This window comes from Thalassophryne amazonica, chromosome 10 (genome assembly GCF_902500255.1).
Source record: "Thalassophryne amazonica chromosome 10, fThaAma1.1, whole genome shotgun sequence".
NCBI lineage: Eukaryota > Metazoa > Chordata > Actinopteri > Batrachoidiformes > Batrachoididae > Thalassophryne > Thalassophryne amazonica.
Window position 1 is genome coordinate 20,150,422 of NC_047112.1, and position 20,290 is coordinate 20,170,711.

A 20,290-nucleotide genomic window follows, 5' to 3' on the forward strand; every position below is an offset into this window, starting at 1 on the left:
CAATTGGATTAAGATCCGGACTATTTGCAGGCCATGACATTGACTCTATGTGTCTTTTTGCAAGGAATGTTTTCACAGTTTTTGCTCTATGGCAAGATGCATTATCATCTTGAAAAATGATTTCATCATCCCCAAACATCCTTTCAATTGATGAGATAAGAAAAGTGTCAAAAATATCAACGTAAACTTGTGCATTTATTGATGATGTAATGACAGCCATCTCCCCAGTGCCTTTACCTGACATGCAGCCCCATATCATCAATGACTGTGGAAATTTACTTGTTCTCTTCAGGCAGTCATCTTTATAAATCTCATTGGAACGGCACCAAACAAAAGTTCCAGCATCATCACCTTGCCCAATGCAGATTCAAGATTCATCACTGAATATGACTTTCATCCAGTCATCCACAGTCCACGATTGCTTTTCCTTAGCCCATTGTAACCTTGTTTTTTTCTGTTTAGGTGTTAATGATGGCTTTCGTTTAGCTTTTCTGTATGTAAATCCCATTTCCTTTAGGCGGTTTCTTACAGTTTGGTCACAGACGTTGACTCCAGTTTCCTCCCATTCGTTCCTCATTTGTTTTGTTGTGCATTTTCGATTTTTGAGACATATTGCTTTAAGTTTTCTGTCTTGACACTTTGATGTCTTCCTTGGTCTACCAGTATGTTTGCCTTTAACATCTTTCCCATGTTGTTTGTATTTGGTCCAGAGTTTAGACACAGCTGACTGTGAACAACCAACATCTCTTGCAACATTGCGTGATGATTTACCCTCTTTTAAGAGTTTGATAATCCTCACTCCTTTTTAGATGCAGACTAACGAGCAGATCTGATTTGATGCAGGTGTTAGTTTTGGGGATGAAAATTTACAGTGTGATTCCATAATTTTTTCCTCAGAATTGAGTGAGTCCATAATTTTTTCCCTCTGCTTGGTCTAAAAAAGTAACCGTTACTGACTTCCACAATTTTTTTTCTTGATTTCTTATAGTGTTTCTTAAAGCCAGAAAGTTGCCATTTGAAATGACTTTAGTTTTGTGTCATGTCTGTGATCTGCTTTTTTTTCTACAAAATTAAACAACTGAATGAACATCCTCCGAGGCCGGTGATTCCATAATTTTTGCCAGGGGTTGTACAATGATTTTCAAATCCTCTTCAACCTATATTCAATTGAATACACCACAAAGACAAGATATTTAATGTTCAAACGAATAAACTTTTTTGTTTTTGTGCAAATATTTGCTCATTTTGAAATGGATGCCTGCAACACATTTCAAAAAAGTTGGGACGGGGCAGCAAAAGACTGGGAAAGCTGTTGAATGCTCAAAGAACACCTAACTGGAAACAGGTCAGTGTCATGATTGGGTATAAAAGGAGCATCCCCAAAAGGCTCAGCTGTTCACAAGCAAAGATGGGGGAAGGATCAAACTTTGTGAACAACTGTGTGACAAATAGTCCAGCAGTTTAAAAGCAATGTTTCTCAACATTCATTTGCAAGGAATTTAGGGATTCACATCATCTACAGTCCATAATATAATCAGAAGATTCAGAGAATCTGGAGAACTTTCTACACATAAGCAGCAAGGCCGAAAACCAACACTGAATGCCTGTGACCTTCAATCCCTCAGGCGGCACTGCATTAAAAACGACATCATTGTGAAAAGCATCTTACCGTGTGGGCTCAGGAACACTTCAGAAAACCATTGTCAGTTAACACAGTTCGTCGCTACATCAACAAGTGCAAGTTAAAACTCGACCATGCAAAGCGAAAGCCATACATCAACAACATCCAGAAATGCTGCCGCCTTCTCTGGGCCCAAGCTCATTTGAAATGGACAGATGCAAAGTGGAAAAGTGTACTGTGGTCTGATGAGTGCACATTTCAAATTGTTTTTGGAAATCATGGGCATTGTGTCCTCCGGACAAAAGAGGTAAAAGACCATCCAGATTGTTACCAGCACAAAGTTCAAAAGCCAGCATCTGTGATGGTATGGGGGTATGTTAGTGCCCATGGCATGGGCAACTTACACATCTGTGATGGCACCATCAATGCTGAAAGGTACATCCAGGTTTTGGAGCAACACATGCTGCCATCCAAGCAAAGTCTTTTTGCGGGTACTAGACTGGCCTGCCTGCAGTCCAGACCTGTCGCCCATTGAAAATGTGTGGCGCATTATGAAGTGCAAAATACGACAACAGAGACTGTTGAACAACTGAAGTCGTACATCAAGCAAGAATGGGAAAGAATTCGACCGACAAAGCTTCAACAATTAGTGTCCTCAGTTCCCAAATGCTTATTGAGTGTTGTTAGAAGGAAAGGTGATTTAACACGGTGGTAAACATACCACTGTCCCAGCTTTTTTGAAAGGTGTTGCAGGCATCCATTTCAGAATTCGCAAATATTTGCACAAAAACAATCAAGAAATCAAGAAGTCTGCTCTGTTTTTTGATGACGCCTTTCAATGTCAGTGTTCAAGATTTGATCGATTTGATTTTTTTCACAGGGGTGCCCCAAAAATTACATCCAAGTACATGTACCATTGTAGGAAGGAGCACATTTCCAAAATGCCACAAGAAACCACCAAAAAATAAATAAAAGTTCTTAATTCTTTCACCCAAACATTAAATCTAGGCTTGCATCATAGATGTACTTCCTGGCACATGGGAAGAATGTATAACCAGGGGACTTCAGTGACTGAATCAGTCTGCAGGAAGCTGGTTTATGGAATCAAATATTTTTGTTGTTTCAGACCAGTGTGTAAACTACTTGTGTAACATTGTTTCTTTTTGGAATATCATATCCATAAGCGCAAACCGAATTTCAGACATATTATATATATTACTCTGGAACAAAGAGGACAAACAGTGTTGTAAAGAACAATAATCAAGACGTTAAAGAGCAAACTTCACTTTCCCCCAGAACGATATGAACAGGAAGCGAGCATAGCTCACAGCAGCTCCCACTGAAAATAACGGAGAGACAGCCTGTGATTCTCGCATGTTTACATAAAACAAATGCAGTAACAACATCTATAAACCCAGAGAATATATTCACAAGAGTTTTAGGCACAATATAAAAATACTTTTATGTTGCGATGTTAATTGTGTTGTCCGTGTGCAGCGGTTAAAGTGAAGCGTGATCAGAGCGTATCAGTGCAGTTCTCAATGTTACTGTGATCTCGCAGTGCGGCGACCTCTCCGAGGTTTTGCAGGATTTGAAACCTGAAAAGCCTCAATGGTGCAGCTGTCTGGTGTGAAACTGAAATAGGTGTGAGAAGGAGCTTCAAGGACACATAATATTGCACAATCAGCATTTCAGAAAAAAGTTGTCTGCAGAGTAAAAATATATTCCAGGTTTTTTTTTTGGTGGGGGTGGGGGGGACAGTGTCAATATCTGTCAGGTGTACAGCGGCAGCGGGTAAAATAAGTATTGAACATGTCACCATTTTTCTCAGTTAATATATTTCTAAATGTGCTATTGAAATTAAATTTTCACCAGATATTTGTAACAACCAAAGTAATCCATAGATGCAAAGAAACCAAAACAAATACATACATACATTAAGTTATGTGTAATAAAATGGAATGACACAGGGAAAAAATATTGAACACGCTTACTGAAATTTATTTAATACTTTGTGCAACAGCCTTTGTTGGTAATGACGGTTTCAAGACGCCTCCTGTATGGAGAAACAAGTTGCATGCATTGCTCAGGTCTGAGTTTGGCCCATTCTTCCACAAAAACAGTCTTCAAATGTTGAAGGTTCTCTGGACTTCTTGTATGAATCTGATCTTAAGTTCTTTCCATACATTTTATTGGAATTGTCAGGCGAAAGGCTGGGCCATTCTAGCAGCTTTAATTTCATTATCTGAAACCAGTTCAGAGTTTTTTTGACTGTGTGTTTTAGCTCATTGTCTTTCTGAAATATCCACCCTCATTTCATCTTCATCATCATGGCAGATTATTATCAAGAATGCCTCGGTACATTTTTCCATTCATCCTTCCTTCAATTTTATCAAGTTTGCCAGTGCCGAATGCTGAAAAAACAACCCCACACTATGCTGTTCCCCACCTCCAAACGTCACTGTTGATATGGTGTTTTTGGTGTGATGTGCAGTGTCATTTGTCCTCCAAACATCGTATTATTATGGCATCTAAAGAGTTCAATTTTGGTCTCATTTGACCAGACTATATTCTCCGAGTATTTCACAGGCTTGTCTAAATGTTGTGCAGCAAACTTTAAAAAAGCATCAGCATGCTTTTTCTTCAGCAGTAGGGTCTTGCTTGGTGAGTGTGCATACGGACTGTGGCGGTTGAGTGCATTACATATCATTTTGTTTGAAGCAGGTGTACCTGCTAATTCCAGGTCTTTCACTCCTCTGTCAGAAATCACCGACATCTGGTGAAAATTTTGTGTCAGTAGCACCTTTAGATATATACAGTGGTATGTAAAAGTTTGGGCACCCCTGATGATTTCCATGATTGTCCTTTATAAATCATTGGTTGTTTGGTTCAGCAATTTCAGTTGAATATAACATATAGCAGACTAACACAGTGATATGAAGCTTCTTGGCAAATGCTGTGAATACCACTCTACTGGTGGTTGGCTCTCACTGCGGTATTGTATCACTTCCTGTTCCGGAGCACAGCGGTGTTTTTCTGTATCTGTTAGCTGTTTAATCTGCGCACTTAGATTGATCTAGTTATCTAGATTACGATTTGTTTCCCAGTGTAATCTTTACGTGCCTTAACTAAAGCACTCCTTCTGCTGAATCACCTCTAAATTATTTACACATTATTCACTTTGCGTGTTTTTAGGAATCCGCTAGGTTAGCGTAGCTACTAGCTCTTAGCCGATTTAGCATGGCGGCTTCTCCTGTCTCTCCCACACTTTTCTGCTCTGGGTGTGAAATGTTTAGTTATTCCTCGGCCTCCTTTAGCAGTAACGGTACTTGTAATAAGTGTAGCTTATTCGTAGCTTTGGAGGCCAGGCTGGGCGAATTGGAGACTCGGCTCCGCACCGTGGAAAATTCTACAGCTAGCCAGGCCCCTGTAGTCGGTGCGGACCAAGGTAGCTTAGCCGCCGAGCAGATCCCGAGCAGTCGGGAAAGCAGGCCGACTGGGTGACTGTGAGGAGGAAGCGTAGCTCTAAACAGAAGCCCTGTGTACACCGCCAACCCGTTCACATCTCTAACCGTTTTTCCCCACTCGACGACACACCCGCCGAGGATCAAACTCTGGTTATTGGCAACTCTGTTTTGAGAAATGTGAAGTTAGCGACACCAGCAACCATAGTCAATTGTCTTCCGGGGGCCAGAGCAGGCGACATTGAAGGAAATTTGAAACTGCTGGCTAAGGCTAAGCGTAAATTTGGTAAGATTGTAATTCACGTCGGCAGTAATGACACCCGGTTACGCCAATCGGAGGTCACTAAAATTAACATTAAATCGGTGTGTAACTTTGCAAAAACAATGTCGGACTCTGTAGTTTTCTCTGGGCCCCTCCCCAATCGGACCGGGAGTGACATGTTTAGCCGCATGTTCTCCTTGAATTGCTGGCTGTCTGAGTGGTGTCCAAAAAATGAGGTGGGCTTCATAGATAATTGGCAAAGCTTCTGGGGAAAACCTGGTCTTGTTAGGAGAGACGGCATCCATCCCACTTTGGATGGAGCAGCTCTCATTTCTAGAAATCTGGCCAATTTTCTTAAATCCTCCAAACTGTGACTATCCAGGGTTGGGACCAGGAAGCAGAGTTGTAGTCTTACACACCTCTCTGCAGCTTCTCTCCCCCTGCCATCCCCTCATTACCCCATCCCCGTAGAGACGGTGCCTGCTCCCAGACCACCAATAACCAGCAAAAATCTATTTAAGCATAAAAATTCAAAAAGAAAAAATAATATAGCACCTTCAACTGCACCACAGACTAAAACAGTTAAATGTGGTCTATTAAACATTAGGTCTCTCTCTTCTAAGTCCCTGTTGGTAAATGATATAATAATTGATCAACATATTGATTTATTCTGCCTAACAGAAACCTGGTTACAGCAGGATGAATATGTTAGTTTAAATGAGTCAACACCCCCGAGTCACACTAACTGTCAGAATGCTCGTAGCACGGGCCGGGGCGGAGGATTAGCAGCAATCTTCCATTCCAGCTTATTAATTAATCAAAAACCCAGACAGAGCTTTAATTCATTTGAAAGCTTGTCTCTTAGTCTTGTCCATCCAAATTGGAAGTCCCAAAAACCAGTTTTATTTATTATCTATCGTCCACCTGGTCGTTACTGTGAGTTTCTCTGTGAATTTTCAGACCTTTTGTCTGACTTAGTGCTTAGCTCAGATAAGATAATTATAGTGGGCGATTTTAACATCCACACAGATGCTGAGAATGACAGCCTCAACACTGCATTTAATCTATTATTAGACTCTATTGGCTTTGCTCAAAAAGTAAATGAGTCCACCCACCACTTTAATCATATCTTAGATCTTGTTCTGACTTATGGTATGGAAATAGAAGACTTAACAGTATTCCCTGAAAACTCCCTTCTGTCTGATCATTTCTTAATAACATTTACATTTACTCTGATGGACTACCCAGCAGTGGGGAATAAGTTTCATTACACTAGAAGTCTTTCAGAAAGCGCTGTAACTAGGTTTAAGGATATGATTCCTTCTTTATGTTCTCTAATGTCATATACCAACACAGTGCAGAGTAGCTACCTAAACTCTGTAAGGGAGATAGAGTATCTCGTCAATAGTTTTACATCCTCATTGAAGACAACTTTGGATGCTGTAGCTCCTCTGAAAAAGAGAGCTTTAAATCAGAAGTGTCTGACTCCGTGGTATAACTCACAAACTCGTAGCTTAAAGCAGATAACCCGTAAGTTGGAGAGGAAATGGCGTCTCACTAATTTAGAAGATCTTCACTTAGCCTGGAAAAAGAGTCTGTTGCTCTATAAAAAAGCCCTCCGTAAAGCTAGGACATCTTTCTACTCATCACTAATTGAAGAAAATAAGAACAACTCCAGGTTTCTTTTCAGCACAGTAGCCAGGCTGACAAAGAGTCAGAGCTCTATTGAGCTGAGTATTCCATTAACTTTAACTAGTAATGACTTCATGACTTTCTTTGCTAACAAAATTTTAACTATTAGAGAAAAAATTACTCATAACCATCCCAAGGACGTATCGTTATCTTTGGCTGCTTTCAGTGATGCCGGTATTTGGTTAGACTCTTTCTCTCCGATTGTTCTGTCTGAGTTATTTTCATTAGTTACTTCATCCAAACCATCAACATGTTTATTAGACCCCATTCCTACCAGGCTGCTCAAGGAAGCCCTACCATTATTTAATGCTTCGATCTTAAATATGATCAATCTATCTTTGTTAGTTGGCTATGTACCACAGGCTTTTAAGGTGGCAGTAATTAAACCATTACTTAAAAAGCCATCACTTGACCCAGCTATCTTAGCTAATTATAGGCCAATCTCCAACCTTCCTTTTCTCTCAAAAATTCTTGAAAGGGTAGTTGTAAAACAGCTAACTGATCATCTGCAGAGGAATGGTCTATTTGAAGAGTTTCAGTCAGGTTTTAGAATTCATCATAGTACAGAACAGCATTAGTGAAGGTTACAAATGATCTTCTTATGGCCTCGGACAGTGGACTCATCTCTGTGCTTGTTCTGTTAGACCTCAGTGCTGCTTTTGATACTGTTGACCATAAAATTTTATTACAGAGATTAGAGCATGCCATAGGTATTAAAGGCACTGCGCTGCGGTGGTTTGAATCATATTTGTCTAATAGATTACAATTTGTTCATGTAAATGGGGAATCTTCTTCACAGACTAAAGTTCATTATGGAGTTCCACAAGGTTCTGTGCTAGGACCAATTTTATTCACTTTATACATGCTTCCCTTAGGCAGTATTATTAGACGGTATTGCTTAAATTTTCATTGTTACGCAGATGATACCCAGCTTTATCTATCATGAAGCCAGAGGACACACACCAATTAGCTAAACTGCAGGATTGTCTTACAGACATAAAGACATGGATGACCTCTAATTTCCTGCTTTTAAACTCAGATAAAACTGAAGTTATTGTACTTGGCCCCACAAATCTTAGAAACATGGTGTCTAACCAGATCCTTACTCTGGATGGCATTACCCTGACCTCTAGTAATACTGTGAGAAATCTTGGAGTCATTTTTGATCAGGATATGTCATTCAAAGCGCATATTAAACAAATATGTAGGACTGCTTTTTTGCATTTACGCAATATCTCTAAAATCAGAAAGGTCTTGTCTCAGAGTGATGCTGAAAAACTAATTCATGCATTTATTTCCTCTAGGCTGGACTATTGTAATTCATTATTATCAGGTTGTCCTAAAAGTTCCCTAAAAAGCCTTCAGTTAATTCAAAATGCTGCAGCTAGAGTACTGACGGGGACTAGAAGGAGAGAGCATATCTCACCCATATTGGCCTCTCTTCATTGGCTTCCTGTTAATTCTAGAATAGAATTTAAAATTCTTCTTCTTACTTATAAGGTTTTGAATAATCAGATCCCATCTTATCTTAGGGACCTCGTAGTACCATATCACCCCAATAGAGCGCTTCGCTCTCAGACTGCAGGCTTACTTGTAGTTCCTAGGGTTTGTAAGAGTAGAATGGGAGGCAGAGCCTTCGGCTTTCAGGCTCCTCTCCTGTGGAACCAGCTCCCAATTCAGATCAGGGAGACAGACACCCTCTCTACTTTTAAGATTAGGCTTAAAACTTTCCTTTTTGCTAAAGCTTATAGTTAGGGCTGGATCAGGTGACCCTAAACCATCCCTTAGTTATGCTGCTATAGACGTAGACTGCTGGGGGGTTCCCATGATGCACTGTTTCTTCTCTTTTTGCTCTGTATGCACCACTCTGCATTTAATCATTAGTGATCGATCTCTGCTCCCCTCCACAGCATGTCTTTTTCCTGGTTCTCTCCCTCAGCCCCAACCAGTCCCAGCAGAAGACTGCCCCTCCCTGAGCCTGGTTCTGCTGGAGGTTTCTTCCTGTTAAAAGGGAGTTTTTCCTTCCCACTGTAGCCAAGTGCTTGCTCACAGGGGGTCGTTTTGACCGTTGGGGTTTTACATAATTATTGTATGGCCTTGCCTTACAATATAAAGCGCCTTGGGGCAACTGTTTGTTGTGATTTGGCGCTATATAAAAAAAATTGATTGATTGATTGATTGATATTTGAGAAGTGAAATGAAGTTTAAAGGATTTACAGAAAGTGTGCAATAATTCTTTAAACAAAATTAAGCAGGTGCATAAATTTGGGCACCCCAACAGAAAAAATACATCGGTGTATAGTAGATCCTCCTTTTGCAGAAATAACAGCCTCTAAACCAGGGGTGGACAACTTGTTCCACAAAGGTCCAAGAGGGTGCAGGTTTTCTTTTCAGCCACTGACGCCACCAGGTGATTTCACTGATTAACTGATTCCACCTGCTCAAAGTGATATTAATCAGTGGCTGCAAAGAAAACCTGCACCCTCTTGGCCCTTTCTGGAACAAGTTGCCCACCCCTGCTCTAAACGCTTCCTATAGCTTCTAATGAGAGTCTGGATTTTGGTTGCAGGTATTTTGAACCATTCTTCTTTACAAAACATCTCAGGTATGTTGGTTTTGAAGCGTGGACAGCCCGATTAAAATCACACCACAGATTTTCAATAATATTCAGGTCTGGGGACTGAGATGGCCATTCCAGAATGTTGTACTTCTTTTTCTGCATGAATGCCTTAGTAGATTTTGAGCAGTGTTTAGGTTTTTTTTCCAAATTTTACTCTAGGTAGCAAGCGTTTTTTCATGGAATGCTGTGTTCTTTTTCAGCCATGCATACCGCCCCTTGTTTTGTCCAAATAACTCAATTTTAGTTTCATCAGTCCACAGCACCTTATTCCAAAATTAAGCTGGCTTGTCCAAATGTGCTTTAGCATATGTCAAGTGACTGTGTTTGTGGTGTGTATGCAGAAAAGGCTTCCTCTGCATTACTCTCATCCAGCATTTCCTTGTGCAAAGTGCGCTGTATAGTTGAACGATGCACAGAGACACTATCTGCAGCAAGCTCATATTGTAGGTCTTTGGAGCAGGTCTCTGGGTTGACTATGACTGTGCTCACCATCCTTCGCTTCAGCTTATCTGAGATTTTTCTTGGTCCGCCACTTTGGGCCTTAACTAGTACTGTGCCTGCAGTCTTCTATTTCCTCACTATGTTCCTCACAGTGAAAACTGACACTTGAAATCTGAGATAGCTTTTTGTATCCTTCCCCTAAACCATGATGTTGAACAGTCTTTGTTTTCAGGTCATTTGAAAGTTGTTTAGAGGCTCCCATGTTGCCACTCATTACAAGAGATGCAAAGAGGAGAAACATTTGTAAGTGGCCACCTTAAATACCCTTTCTCATTATTGGATTCACCTGTGTAAGGAAGTCAAGGGTCAGTGAGCTTACCAAACCGGTTTTGCGTTCCAATAATTAGTGCTAAATGTATTCAAATTAATAACATGACAAGGGTGCTCAAATATGCACCTGCCTAATTTTGTTTAAATAATTGTTGCACACATTCTGTAATTAGTAGAAACTTCATTTCACTTCTCAAATATCAGTGTGTTTGTCTGCTATATGATATATTTAACTGAAATTTCTGATCCAGACATCAATGATTTATTAAGGAAAATCACGAAAATGATCGGGGTGCCCAAACTTTTTCATAGATAAAATGGTGACCATCCTACTGAGGTGGAAAGGGGGTGGCAAGATGGGGCCTGTGTGTTTGGCATGCCGTCAGCCCTGTCTTTACCGCTCGTCAAGTTTTTTATTTGTTGCTGTGTTTTTGCTCTGTGTGTTCTGTCGGGACATCTCTGCCTTGCTTGTCTATAATCGTCAGTCTCTCTTGGACATTAATGCTCTTTATGAGCCGCTGCTGTCGTCTGGGTCCGGGCTGGGAGGGCCCTGCCCTTCTCTGCCACCTGTGCTCGCGGAGGTCCCGCTGCACCTCCTCCATTTTCCTTGCGCTCCTCTCCGAAGGAGGCACTTGAGAAGGCGCGGAAAGCGGAGCGGTGCGTTGGTGAAATTTAAGTTCTACCTGGCAGCCTTCACTAGAGGGTCTGATCCTTGCCTCCTGTGGGATGGACAATATTTTTGGGCGTGGGAGAGGCTGCTGGATTCGTCCTGTTGTTCCTGGACTGTCCCCTCCGATGACCGGATTGGCTCCGTTAAAGCTATGCCCGTTTTTGCCGCAGCTTCCTGCTGCCTCTCGCCGGGCTGCGGAGTTTTTACGCCGGTGCTGTCGTCTGCGGGCTCGCAGACGCGGTGTTTCACCTGAGCTCCTCTGGCCGCTGACACCCGCTGCGTCACTGGCTGCTGAGGAGCTGAACTTTCGCATGACTTCATTAAAATCTGCTGATCCCACCGAGATCCTTAGTTTGGGTCTCATTAACATCAGATCATTGTCTCTGAAGTCATTGCTGGTTAATGACTTAATTGTGGATCATCGTCTGGATATGCTTGGATTATGTGAAACCTGGCTTAAATCCACAGCTGTCCTTCCTCTGAATGAGGCCTGCCCACCAGTGTACACTTTTAGTCAAGTTTCACGTGATGTGAGGAAAGGCGGGGGTGTTGCTTTTATTTATAAATCCAGGTTTACTTTATTAACTGTTGGGGGACATAAATATAATTCATTTGAGCATCTGTTTCTCCGTTATGCCCATGATGCTAAGTACTGTCAAGGTCATAAAACTGGAAATCAGCTATGTTATATTGTCACTGTCTATAGGCCTCCTGGCCCATATTCTGATTTTTTTAGATGAATTTGGCGCGTTCATTTCTAGTCTTTCAACTAGTGTAGACAACATTTTGATTATTGGTGACTTTAACATTCATATAAATAAGCCCTCTGATCCCCTTGGTAAATCATTTATGGAAATCATGGATGCACTAGGATTTCGGCAGTTCATTCATGGTTCAACGCATATCAGTGGTAATACTCTGGATTTGGTTCTTGCACGTGGCCTTGCTGTCACAAATATCGACATCCTGCCTCTTGCATCAGCGGTCTCTGACCATTAGCTTATTAGGTTTACAATTATGCTGCCGCGTTTAGTGGAGCAACAACCTTGCCTATCGTTGCGGCGACGAATTAAACCTTCAACTTTGACTGAACTCGAAGCAAGACTACCAGAAATCTTAACTTCAAGCTTGATGAATTTTCAGTCGGTAGACAGTCTTGCGGATAGCCTGAATTTAGTGCTAAAAACCACACTTGATAAGATTGCGCCTCCTCTATTAAGGCCATGCCTTCCCAAGGCACAGACACCTTGGTTTAACAGTTATTTGCGTGACCTTAGGCAGAAGGCTAGAGGGTTGGAACGGAAATGGTGTAGTTCCAAACTAGAGGTGTTCCACCTTGCGTGGCGTGAAGCTATTTTAGATTATAAGCATGCTTTATTGGCTACGAAGCAGGCTTATTACTCTGAATTGATAAACAAAAACAAGCATAACTCAAAGTTTTTGTTTGATACGGTGGCATTTCTTATTCATGGACAACCACCTGTTGGCCATTCTTTTTCAGCACAGGACTTTCTGGACTATTTCGAAAAGAAAATAGAAGATATTAGGTTGAGCACATCTCAGCATACTTTGGTCCAGTCATTGTATCCAGCTACTGAGCTGGGGACTACTACTGAGGTGCTACCTAGATTCACGGAATTTAACAGTATCTCACAAGGTGTGCTGACGAAACTCGTGATGTCTACTAGAAGCACAGCCTGTTTATTTGATCCTATACCAACAAAATTGTTTAAGTATCTTTGGCCCATTCTTGGGCCGACTGTGCTGGAAATGGTTAACCTTTCTTTAAACTCTGGATCTGTTCCAAATTGTTTTAAATCTGCCGTGGTTAAACCACTACTCAAGAAATCTAATCTTGATCCTGGTGTATTGAAAAATTATAGGCTGATATCAAATCTATCATTCTGCTCTAAAATTCTGGAAAAGGTGGTTTCACGGCAGCTTGTGGACTATCTTACTGAGAATGACCTTTTTGAGCCACTGCAATCTGCTTTTAGAAGACATCACTCCACAGAAACAGCACTTATTAAAGTAGTTAATGATCTTCTGCGAGCAATGGACTCGGATACTACTACAGTATTGGTGTTGTTGGATCTCAGTGCTGCGTTTGACACAGTTGATCATCATATTCTACTTGATAGGCTAGAAAACTGTTTCGGGATTACTGGAACTGCTCTTGCGTGGCTGACGTCTTATTTGTCTGATCGTTCCCACTGTGTTTTGTGCAACGACACTACCTCTGACTTTAAGGGCATGAAGTTCGGGGTTCTGCATGGATCTGTTCTGGGTCCCCTGCTTTTTTCCCTGTATATGGCACCCCTTGGGAACATTTTGCGGCATTTTGGGGTTGCTTTTCATTGCTATGCTGATGATACTCAGTTGTATATGCCGATAGCTGCTGGAAATCCTGTCCACATAAAATCTTTACAGGACTGTCTCGCAGCAGTGAGAAGTTGGATGTTTAGCAACTTTCTACTTTTGAACTCTGATAAGACTGAAATGATGGTTCTTGGTCCAGCAAGACATCGGCATCAATTTGATCAGCTGGCGCTATGCCTAGGTTCATGTGTTATACATCATACTGACAAAGTGAGGAACCTTGGGGTAATTTTTGATCCTACGTTGTCCTTTGACCTCCACATTAGGGACATTGCGAGGACTGCTTTCTTTCATTTGAAATATAGCAAAGATTTGTCCCATCCTGTCTATGGCTGATGCTGAGACTCTGATTCATGTGTTTGTCTCTTCTAGATTGGACTATTGTAATGCTTTGTTTTCTGGTTTACCACAGTCCAGCATCAGGGGTCTTCAGCTGGTTCAAAATGCTGCTGCCAGACATCTGACGCGAAGCAGAAGGTTTGATCATATTACGCCGGTTCTGGAATCCCTTCACTGGCTTCCGGTCTCCTTGAGATCGGATTTTAAGGTATTACTATTGGCCTATAAAATTGTTCTCGGACTGGCGCCCCCCTACCTGGCCGGCCTGGTTGAGTCCTATGTGCCGGCAAGGGCTCTGCATTCACAGGGTGCAGGACTATTGTGTGTCCCGAGGGTGAAGAAAAGGTCAGCGGGTTACAGAGCTTTTTATCACTGCACTCCAGCTCTGTGGAATGATCTGCCTGCACAAATACGACAGTCGGACTCTGTGGAGACTTTTAAAGCCAGGTTGAAGACACATCTCTTCTCCCTGTTTTATCATTAGTATTTTATTGTGTGTCGTTTTTTTATACATTTTATTTATTTTACTTCTTTTAATTTTTTATGGTTAAATTTTTTATTGTATTTTATGTTATGTGTCGGACGCAGCTCGGAGAACCGACCAGCGTTTGAAGGACCCAATATGAAATAAGCAGAGCACGGTACAAAGGCTAACTGAATTTAATACATAACAGTGATACAAAAAATAACAAAAGAAAGTGTGGTCTGGCGTGGTGCGCTCCCAGCAGCGCTAACGGTCCGGAGCCAGAAGCTGTTCGGACCCAAGGACCCCGCCGACACCCCCCAGGTGGCCGCAACAAACCAAGTCTGTGAAAGAAGGAACCATTATGTGAGTCCACACTCTACACACAGAGAGAACACTTAAAGGTGTACAAACAGCAAACACTTCCTGGCTTGATTACTAATCAGCTTCCCAACCTGCAGGCATGGAACATCCAGTTCACAAAACTCCACTGCAGCGGAAGCCGATACATGACTAACATACAGCTCAATATAAAAAGGTGTGAGGGACACCACATTTACTGACTGTATAAATGTTAGTCACAAAATCTAACGTACCTCAGGAAGTGTGCTGACGAGCGTGAGACCTCACCCCCTCCTCTTTCACAGACCGTGCATCAAACCCTGGACGTTCTCTGCATCCACTGATGATGAGATGGCTCCCGAGACGACGATCTCACCCGTCTGGTCACAAGGTCGAGTCTCTGGCAAATACACACTGTATACTCCAGTCTTAAATGCCACCATGTTCCAATCCATATAGATGCACCTCAGCTGTGAGTCCTGACGAGCCGCAGGTGATCAGGGTGAGGTCCTGATAACCTCAGCAACACAGCCACTCAGTCCCAAATGCAAGCCACCTGGAAGGAAAAACAAAAGACAGAAACAAAAAGGCAGCCAGGCCCCCCAGCCATACAACAGTACCCCACCCCTCACGGGAAGCCTCCCGGCGACCACACAAACCTGCCCAGGAGAAACACCCCCCTCCAGGGACCATGGCTGGAAACCGCATCTGCATTCGTCTTCCAACAGAATGGTTGATGTCCTCTCCTCTGGCTGCATCCTTGCCTTTGTTTCAGTCAGTCACTTAGCACAGGTGTGGCCAGGAGTTCTTAAACCTGTGCGGTCAGCCTTTATCCAACCATGTGCGGTCATTAGTCATAAAACAAAAAAGAAACACAAACAACCAAACCACCCCCCCCCCCCCTCCCCAGGGGACCGTCCTATCAAACCCCGGATGAGGAGAAAAGAAAACCCCAAACTTAAGCTTACAAATAAAAGCGCTAACACACCCCCCCCAACGACATGTAGGGACCAACACCCCCCAGAGGACTTCCCACCAGCTCCAGGAGTAATAACCACAGCCGAGGTCCCTCTGGGATCCAACGTCACCCACGGGGACTCCCAGCGCCTCCCAGAGGACCACTCGTCAACCCCAGGAGACGCCTCCCCTCACGACCAACGGACCCAGCCCCGGCTGTCTATGGCTAGATAGACCCACAGCCCTTTCCCCCCCAGAGGACACCACAGTCAAACCCTGAGGGCGGAAACTGGGGGGAAAACACCCCCCCCCCCCAGGTGCAGAGGTTACCTGGGAAACGCCCAGCATAACCACACTGCACCACGCCAGCAACGCCGACACTACGGCTCACACGGCTGGAGCCAGAGGAGAAGAGAGGGAACAAAAAGAAAATACCCCAAACCCCCCCCTCCCCTCCCAGGTGCAGAGGTTACCTGGGAAACGCCCAGCACAACCTAACTGCACCACTCCAGCAACGCCGACACTATGGCTCACACGGCTGGAGTCAGAGGAGAAGAGAGGGCATATCAAAAAACAAAACAACAACAACCCAAATACCCCCCCCCATGACCCCCCAGGGGACCGTCCCATCAAACCCTGGGAGGTGAAACTGAAAAAAAAAAAATAAAAAGAAAGACTAACAGACTGACATAAGGTTGCTCGGGTCCTTTTTTTTTTTTTTTTTTTGGCAGAACTGCAGGGTCACGACCCCAGACACTAAATAGTGAAAAACAAAAAATAAAATCCCACACAAAAACCAACTCAAAAAACACCCACACAAAATGAACTAACACAAAACAAATAAGTGATTTATACCGTCAAGCTCCAACAAATGGAACACACCTGTTCCAACTTAAGAGCTTGACGGTAATGTGACTCAGTCACCAAAAGAGGGAGCCAAAGTGCTAAAAATGAAAAACCCCCTTTGGTAACTGAGAAAACAAACTCATGCTGCCTTTCTGTGAGCAGCACACAACCAAAAATGTGATTCAACTAAATAACACCGGAGCTGACACAACAGACGCAGTAGCTATCATTACCCGGGGAAACGGGCCTACGACTGTAACACAGGAAGCACCGCGACCCGTGCCACAGAGCTCCGCCGTGCGCGTTCACCCATTACAGACTCACTCCAGCAGCTCCTGTTCAAACCTCTTATCCGGTCGAAGTGCAACGCGAAGCTGTCGCCAGTCACACTCCACCACGACCCACGGATAAGGCACACACAGGAACACGGCTGCAAGAGAGCACGAATCAGTATTCAGTAATGGGTTCTCAAACACGCACCATCCGGGCGGAGAGCACCCGCAACTGATCCGGATAACTTCTGAACGTCTGCTGCCGCCTTCCCGGCGCGTTACCGTCTCTGCTACCGCTGGGTCCGTGATGTTTGGCCAGAGACTACTGTTATGTGTCGGACGCAGCTCGGAGAACCGACCAGCGTTTGAAGGACCCAGTATGAAATAAGCAGAGCACGGTACAAAGGCTAACTGAATTTAATACATAACAGTGATATAAAAAAATAACAAAAGAAAGTGCGGTCTGGCGTGGTGCGCTCCCAGCAGCGCTAACGGTCCGGAGCCAGAAGCTGTTCGGACCCAAGGACCCCGCCGACACCCCCCAGGTGGCCGCAACAAACCGAGTCTGTGAAAGAAGGAACCATTATGTGAGTCCACACTCTACACACAGAGAGAACACTTAAAGGTGTACAAACAGCAAACACTTCCTGGCTTGATTACTAATCAGCTTCCCAACCTGCAGGCATGGAACATCCAGTTCACAAAACTCCACTGCAGTGGAAGCCGATACATGACTAACATACAGCTCAATATAAAAAGGTGTGAGGGACACCACATTTACTGACTGTATAAATGTTAGTCACAAACTCTAACGTACCTCAGGAAGTGTGCTGACGAGCGTGAGACCTCACCCCCTCCTCTTTCACAGACCGTGCATCAAACCCTGGACGTTCTCTGCATCCACTGATGATGAGATGGCTCCCGAGACGACGATCTCACCCGTCTGGTCACAAGGTCGAGTCTCTGGCAAATACACACTGTATACTCCAGTCTTAAATGCCACCATGTTCCAATCCATATAGATGCACCTCAGCTGTGAGTCCTGACAAGCCGCAGGTGATCAGGGTGAGGTCCTGATAACCTCAGCAACACAGCCACTCAGTCCCAAATGCAAGCCACCTGGAAGGAAAAACAAAAGACAGAAACAAAAAGGCAGCCAGGCCCCCCAGCCATACAACATTTTAATCTTATTTCATTTTATTCTGCTTTTAAATGCTTGTGAAGCGCCTTGAGGCGATTACCCGTGATTTGGCGCTATATAAATTAATAAATTATTATTATTATTATATTATTATGTGACATGTTCAAAATGTTATGTGTCGGACGCAGCTCGGAGAACCGACCAGCGTTTGAAGGACCCAGTATGAAATAAGCAGAGCACGGTACAAAGGCTAACTGAATTTAATACATAACAGTGATAATACAGAAAGATGCGGTCTGGCGTGGTGCGCTCCCAGCAGCGCTAACGGTCCGGAGCCAGAAGCTGTTTCGGACCCAAGGACCCCGCCGACACCCCCCAGGTGGCCGCAACAACCGAGTCTGTGAAAGAAGGAACCATTATGTGAGTCCACACTCTACACACAGAACACTTAAAGGTGTACAAACAGCAAACACTTCCTGGCTTGATTACTGATCAGCTTCCAACCTGCAGGCATGGAACATCCCGTTCACAAAACTCCACCGCAGTGGAAGCTGATACATGACTAACAAACAGCTCAATACAATAAGGTGTGAGGGACACCACATTTACTGACTGTATAACTGTTAGTCACAAAATCTAACGTACCTCAGGAAGTGTGCTGACGAGCGTGAGACCTCACCCCCTCCTCTTTCACAGACTGTGCATCAAACCTGGACGTTTCTCAGCATCCGCTGCTGATGAGATGGCTCCCAAGACGACGATCTCACCCGTCTGGTCACAAGGTCGAGTCTCTGGCAAATACACACTGTGCACTCCAGTCTTAAATGCCAACATGCTCCAATCCATCCAGATGCACCTCAGCTGTGAGTCCTGACGAGTCGCAGGTGATCAGGGTGAGGTCCTGACAGCCTCAGCAACACAGCCACTCAGTCCCAAATGCACGCCACCTGGGAGGAAAACAAACAGACAAACAAACCGGCAGCCAGGCCCCCCCCCAGCCATATAACAGTACCCCACCCTCACGGGAAGCCTCCCGGCGACCACACACACCTGGCCCAGGAGAAACACCCCCCTCCAGGGACCATGGCTGGAAACCGCGTCTGCGTTCGTCCTCCAACAGACTGGTTGAACTGGCTGCATCTTTGCCCTTGTTTGACAGTCTCAGCACAGGTGTGGCCAGGAGTTCCTACACCTGTGCGGTCAGCCTTTAACCAAACACGTGTGATTAGTCATAACACAAAACAACCAAAACACCCCCCCCCCCCGCCCCAGGGGACCGTCCCATCAAACCCCAGGGAAGGGGAGAAAAGAAAAACAACCCACATGTAAACTCACAAACAAAAATGCCAAAATACCCCCCTCCTCCCCCCCAAACGACACGCAGGGACCAACACCCCCCAGAGGGCCACCCGCCAGCTCCAGGAGTATAACCACGGCCGAGGTCCCTCTGGGATCCACCGTCACCCACGGGGACTACCAGCGCCCCCCAGAGGACCACTCGTCAACCCCAGGAGACGCCTCCCCTCACGACCAATGGACCCAGCCCCGGCCGTCCACGGCTAGATGGACCCAACGCCTTTTCCCCCCCAGAGGACACCACAGTCAAACCCTGAGGGCGGAAACTGGGGGAGGGAAAACAAAAAAAACCCCAAACCCCCCCCCCCTCCCCTCCCGGGTGCAGAGGCCACCTGGGAAACGCCCAGCACAACCTAACTGCACCCCTCCAGCAATGCCGACACTACGGCACACCCGGCTGGAGTCAGAGGAGAAGAGAGGGCACAACAAAAAAAACAAAGAGAAAAAACAACCCAAATACCACCCCATCACCCCCCAGGGGACCGCTCCATCTAACCCTGGGGATGTGAAACAAAACAAAAAAAAAAAACAGACCAACACACAGTTGTTTGGGTCCCCGTTTTTTTTTTTTTTTTTTTGTTCTTGGTTAGCAAAGGCTACAGGGTCACACCCCCAGACAAATAGTGGACAACAAAAAAGAAAAACCCACACAAAAACCAACTCAAAAAACACCCACACAAAATGAACTAACACAAAACAAATCAGTGAGTTATACCGTCAAGCTCAACCAAATGGAACACACCTGTTCCTACTCCAGAGCTTGACGGTACCGTGATTCAGTCACCACAAGGGGGAACCAGAGTGCTAAAAATGAAAAAACCCCTTGGGCGACAGAAAAAAAACAAACGAGCTGCTTTTGTGTGCGCAGCTGAGTGCAACACACAACCAAAATGTGCTCAACTAAATAACGCCGGAGCTGATACAACAGACGCAGTAGTTACCTTTATCCGGGGAAACGGGGCTACGACTGTAACACAGGAAGCCCAGCGACCCGTGCTAACAGAGCTCCGCCGTGCGCGTGAACCCATTACAAATGCACTCTTGCAGCTCCCGTTTACACCTCCCATCCGGTCGGAGTGTGACGCGAAGCCGTCG

General features: G+C 44.3%; 1 protein-coding gene across 4 annotated transcripts in view; it reads left to right on the forward strand.

Moving 5' to 3' along the window:
• The window catches only part of ddah1 (dimethylarginine dimethylaminohydrolase 1), a 185,241-nt gene that overhangs the window by 132,368 nt on the left and 32,583 nt on the right, over nucleotides 1–20,290 (forward strand). The window lies entirely within an intron of this gene.